Source organism: Macaca nemestrina, chromosome X (assembly GCF_043159975.1).
Source record: "Macaca nemestrina isolate mMacNem1 chromosome X, mMacNem.hap1, whole genome shotgun sequence".
In the NCBI taxonomy this organism is placed as follows: Eukaryota; Metazoa; Chordata; class Mammalia; order Primates; family Cercopithecidae; genus Macaca; species Macaca nemestrina.
Window position 1 is genome coordinate 149,012,034 of NC_092145.1, and position 6,000 is coordinate 149,018,033.

General features: G+C 37.0%; 1 protein-coding gene across 2 annotated transcripts in view; it reads right to left on the minus strand.

The window, feature by feature from the left end:
• The window catches only part of LOC105478121 (FERM and PDZ domain containing 4), a 924,449-nt gene extending 918,793 nt beyond the window's left edge, over positions 1-5,656 (minus strand). For both annotated transcript variants that reach the window (XM_011735128.3, XM_011735133.3), the window contains exon 1: positions 5,379-5,656. The gene's annotated coding sequence lies outside the window, so the exon portion shown is untranslated. The remainder of the gene's footprint in view (positions 1-5,378) is intronic.
• Between the last annotated feature and the right edge of the window lie 344 nt (positions 5,657-6,000).

Sequence of the window (6,000 nt, forward strand, 5' to 3'; positions counted from 1 at the left end):
TTTTGTACTAGTTGAAACCTGAGATTATTTGAAGGGACAATGTAACAAGCTACAAGCAAGGTTTTTAGCCTTCCTTACAACTAGGAATATTTTAAATACTCCTGGACAATTTTAGGTTATAACAATCACAAATGGTGACTTCCAGGAAGGCAATTTTAATGGGGATAACACAGTTGGCATATGTCTTCTTTACTGTGCTTTATCCTTTCTTCATGTCTGAAAATAAAAATATGATGGCTTGAGTACAGACAGCCATATTGAGAACAGGAAGCTTAGGGTCACACCCAAAAGATGACAATGCAGAAAGCCAAAGGATCATTGGTCCCTGTTTATATGATGTTGCCATCAAAACAACCCTGGACTACCCACTCTGGACTTAATAAAGCTATAAATTAAGCCACTCTCTTATAATTTTTTATTACTAGCAACTAAGTATAAATTTGATTGATACACTGTTGACACACTGTCCATGCATCTGTAGCTCTTTTGGCCTTTTCATTAAAGTTTTGAAATTTCTACTACCTTGCTCATGGCAAGAATATGGAGAAAGGGTAATGATCTGTCACAGGCACAGCTTCTTGATTCCCTTAAACACAGAGTAAGCACCAGGACATTATTCAGGCACTAAATGGCTGCCTTATCCGGTTGTGATTGGAAGTACGAACAGACAAATTCTTCATTAAATATGGACTACTACATATCTTCTTAGAAGTCTTGCTACTTGGTACAAATAAAGATGGCATCTATGCAAAACAACCACTGGAACTCAGAAAATGCCAGTGATGTTCAAGTCCAGGTTCTTCCAGTCCCATGTCCCCAACTACCCTTTGCTATGAAATGACTCGGTTTTCTTATCTACTTCCACCCATTCAAACTAAAGCAAATTACTCATTTGAACTAAACTAAACTAAATCACTCATTTGAACAGTGTACAGATGCATGAAGATCACATGGCCATGAGTATTCAATAAGATACACACTCACACTCATCCAGATGACTGGGGAAAAAAGAATTATACCATATATATGATATGATATATGTAATTTATATATGGTATCATTTAGGTATAAAAGGTATAATTTATAAAAGGTATATTATATATAATTTACATATATATACAAATACACCTTTTATATATGTTATATACATATTTTATATATGTTATATACATATATATAAAATTTACATCTAAATAAAACACAAAAATTTTAAATTCTTGTGGCAAATTCGGCATGCCCCAGGAATTCATCCTTCTTGCAGGCCCAGTTTGCCACACATTGTCCAAAACAGTTCACGACACTTCTTCCTCCTACTTTTCTCTGAGCCTTGTATGTACCTCTCTCACTGTGCTTGCATTTTGTAATACACTTTGTTTTCTAGCCTCTTTCCTCTTTGAGAACCTTTTAAGGTCAGCAACTGCTCTTCTTTATTTCCTTACAGACAGATCTAATTATTTAACACTGGATAAATGTTCTATTAATACTAGTTGATTTGAGTGAAGCTCTAGATAGAATTTATCACACTTTAAAGGAGGCCCATTGGTAAGATAAATCTGAAATTATCTGTACTTGTAATTTGTACAACATGCCAAAAAGAGAAACCTATTAAGAAGTACTCCAGTCTTTAGGAACTTGACTTTGATGACCTACAAAGATGACTAAAGAGAATATGTAGTTCCCCTTGACAGGTATTTATTATTTATCCTTCCTGTCAGAAATCATAGATTTTGTTTATCCTTCCTGTTCAATTAGCATCAAGAGGTGTAATGATTGTTAAAGGTCCCTAATGTCTTTTCGCCCCCTCCTATCCTCCTCCTTTAGGGCAGAGTGGATGAGCTCATTTGCAGAGAAGCTTGCCAGGCTCTGCATATGGTTTGTAATATAAATAGATCACATCCTAGGCATATCAGCAAGACAGAAGACGCTTGCCCTCCCCAAAGTCTGCTGAAATAGAAATTCCCACCTTAAAAAGTAGGCAAGCCACCTCTACTTTCTACTTCTCAGGGACTTTAAGAATGTGTTGTGTGAATATTTCAATCTTTGGCAAACTTAGATGAGTCCTGGACTATCCAAAAATAAAATATGCTAAAACTAAAAACTAAATGGCAGTCATGTTTAATTTCAGATTTTCACCTATAATTGAACTTTGTGACCATGCTTATTAAGAGTAATTTAAGTTCATGATCTGGATTATAATCTATTGCATTAGCTTAAACATATATTGATCAGATTCTATTTTGTCTTTCATAAATAGAACCTAATAATTTGACTTACTTATAAGTCTCTATTAAAAAACAAAAATGAATCCATGAGGTAAAGGTGACAATAAAACAAAATGATTCTGAGCTACACAATAGTCTTAGCTTTTATTTGAAATAGTTTAAGATTCACAAGAAGTTGCAAAAATAATACAGAGTTCTGTGTACCCTTCACCCAGCTTTCCTAAATGAGAACATCTTACATAACTATAGCACATTGTCAAAACAAGGAAATTGACATTGGTGCAATAGTATTAACTCAACTAATAATCTTATTTGGATTTCACTCCTTTTATGTGCTCTTTTGGTGGGGGGGGTGCAGTGTATGTAGTTCTATGAAATTTCATTACATGTTCAAATTTGTGTAACCACCACTACTATCGGGATACATATTGTTATTGTTTTTAAGCATTTACAGAAGTCCAGCTAAGTATTAAACACTGATAAGCACTTCTACGTAACCTCATAAGATAAGTTTATTATCCTCATTTTGAAGTGAGAAGACTTAAAAGGAAAAAAAGCAGACATTTCCCTTTCTTTTGGTATTTTATTATCATGTGACTGAGAGGCACATTTGTTTAATGACATTAATTTCAATATGAGTGATTCAATTTTTTAACCTTTATATTGAGCCTTTATCAAGCCACAGCTCTTCAATTTTTAAATGTATAAAGAGAGTTCACACAATCCTTTCACTGTTTTTTTTACCACAATTAGGCATGAGATGAGTGAAGAGACCACACACACAAAGAAGACACATCCTGCAGCTCAGGATGCTAAAAACTGCATCTCTCAAGTACTTTTGCTTTTCCTCAAAACCATAGAAACTCTATTTCTGTTCTTGTTTTTTTTCCTGCACCCAGACCATAACAGTTTTATCCTTTGAGAGTTATTTCTAAAAATAAAATGAGAAAGAAGAAGAAACATGTAAAGGTCTCTATCTTTGGTTTCCCAATGCTATTTTTAACCACTTTTTAATTTTTACCATTCACTACTAGAAAACACTCCATCCATTGCATCACCCTCAGGCTCCATGCATTTAGAGCCTGGTTTACCCCATCCCTTTAACCACCACTGGAAATCCTATCAACAAAATATTGTGGAGCTCACTATGGCTCAGCCCTGATCTCTGGATCTTTACCTCTTGTCCACACTCCACCTCTGGCTTTCAACAAATGTTAAACCAAGTCTAGTCTAAACCGTTGGGACCCAGTAAATGAATTTTTCTACTTCCTGACTACTCCTTCTTTGTCTCTTTTCCCATTTTCTCCTTCTCTTTCTGATTTCCAAAGTTGGAGTCATGAAGGACCATTCTCAGCCTAAAATAGTGATGGTCAGCCAAGGATGACTTTCACCCTAGGGGATGTCTGGCAATGTGTGGAGATATTTTGGGTTGTCACAACTGAGGGTAGTATGCTATTTACATTTACTGGGTAGAGACTAGGGATGCTGCTCAACATCCTACAATGTACAGGACAATCCCTACAATGAAGAATTACCCCACCCTAAAGGTCAATGGCCAAGGTTATGAAATCCTGCCCTAAAAGATACCATGATGTACTCAGATTCAGTCTACATGCTAATGGCCCCCAAATTTCAATATCTAGTCCTGCCATCTCTCTGAATTCCTGATTTCTATGTCCAGCTGTCCCCACTTATATCTATTATGTGCCCCAAACTTAACTTGTTCACAACTAAACTCTTGATGTTACCCACATTCCTACTCTTTCCCCAGTCTTCCCCATATTGCTGATGGTGCCACCAAAGTTGTCACCTTATATTCAAATTGTGATTTTATGGAAATCATTTGGTACAGGCATACTATGATTAAAATTTAATTTGATGGTAAAGCCAGAATAAGAACTATGGCCCCTTAAGCTTCCCCATATTTGGCTTGGCTCCTTAGGTAAAATATGTAGCTCAGTTGCTTTTACTTCATTATTTTCACAAGTTGTTAGAAAGGCAGTTTTGTACAGTGCAAGGATGATCAAACTATTACCTGTGGGTCAAACCCGGGTTGCCACCTGTTTTTATATGGCTTGTGAACAGAATGATTTTACCATTCTTATGTGATTGAAAAGAAACCCAAGGAACAGTAATAATTCATGATATGTGCAAAGCATATTCAATTCTGATTTTAGTGTCTGCAAACAAAGCTTTATTGGAATATAGCCACATTCATTCATTTACGAATTGTCTATGGCTGCCTTCATGCTACAAGAGCAGAGTAGAGTAGCTGCAACATACACCGTATGGCTGGCAAAGTTGAAAATATCTACTATTTGGTCTTTTACAGAAAAGGTTTGCTGACCCCAGTAAACTGATATGAGCTCAAATTTTAGAATTTAAATAGGAAAAGAAAAGAAATACAGATTTCAGTTTTGTCTCAGCTAGCAGTGTGATCTTTGAGTATGATCCAATGTCTGTGAGCCTCAGGTTAAATGGGATAATGATACTTTCCTTGAATTGTCAGGAGTGTTAGAAGTAATGCCTGTAAAGATTTGGAATATAGTAGGAACTCAACAAATACTAGCAATAAATAGTAATACTAATTATTATTAGCATAAACTTAGCCCTCAAAATATCCCCTTTGGCATTCTTTCAGAGTTCTTGTGACAAATGCCTTTTTCTAAAATCCAAGCAAATATGTAACTTAAAATGAATGCCTTTAGTCCCTTGCATCCATTAGGTGACAACAGAACAGGTTTCTATCACATCACGGGTTGACAGCAAACTGGAGTGAAGTTAATATCTTTATAATTCACATGTCATCCCATCCAGTCATGAATTCCCTCAGTAATTAGTTTCCTGGAAATTGTCTCCTGAGTGATGAAGGTGACAATATCTGAAATACAAAATAGTCGGAACCTATCCAGTCTCCTTTTCAACTTTCCTATGTCAAGAACATCAGAAAACAAGTTTAGTTAATAGAAAACAAGAAGAACCAGAAATAAATTAGGAAATGGCACATAGAAACAGTCCCAACCAATCAGACCCTACTCTTTTAGACTTCCTAAAAGGCACTGACAGTAGCCATAGAAGCAGAGACTGGTCTTGATTTTTGATTGGCCTCCCCACAAACTTCCAGGCAATAGAGATAGGGGCATGCCTGATACTCACCTCATCAGTGGCCTCCGTCAAGACCTTGGCCTCTGCCCTGACCACCACCTCCAATCCTTCAGGAGATTCTGCCATCCCTGGTGGAGTCTCAGTCTCAGGCTTGCCTCCTGGCTTACATCTCATTCCCGGAGTGGAAAAGAGGTCAACTCTAGCTCTTTTTCTTTGTGTGACCCCATCCTTTCCCCATCTTGCACACTGCCATTTTCTCCTGCTCTCTAAGGCAGATTTTGCTGAGTAAAGAGTCACTTCCAGCCTTCTTAGACTTCCTCTTCTCACTGAATTCCCCTTTCTATGGTGCTTTCTGGGATGATCCACATCCCTCACGAGTGACAAGGCACAGGGTGTCATCCTGCTAATTAACATATGGCCTAATTATGGCTGCGTTACACTTTAGAAGACAGATTTAAAGCCTGAAGTGACCTAAGTAATTAGAAGTGGTAGACAGAAACAAATGAAAGCAGCAGCAATAAGGTTGGGGTGGGCAATGACTTGGTCATGTCCTATGAGGTTGAAAAGGTCCAGAGGCCAGTGAAAAACAATCAACCATGACTCAGATACATTGACACCCTGGGATCGGCTATAAGCTTTACAAGCTGTATTAAGAAACGAGCGTCAAATATAG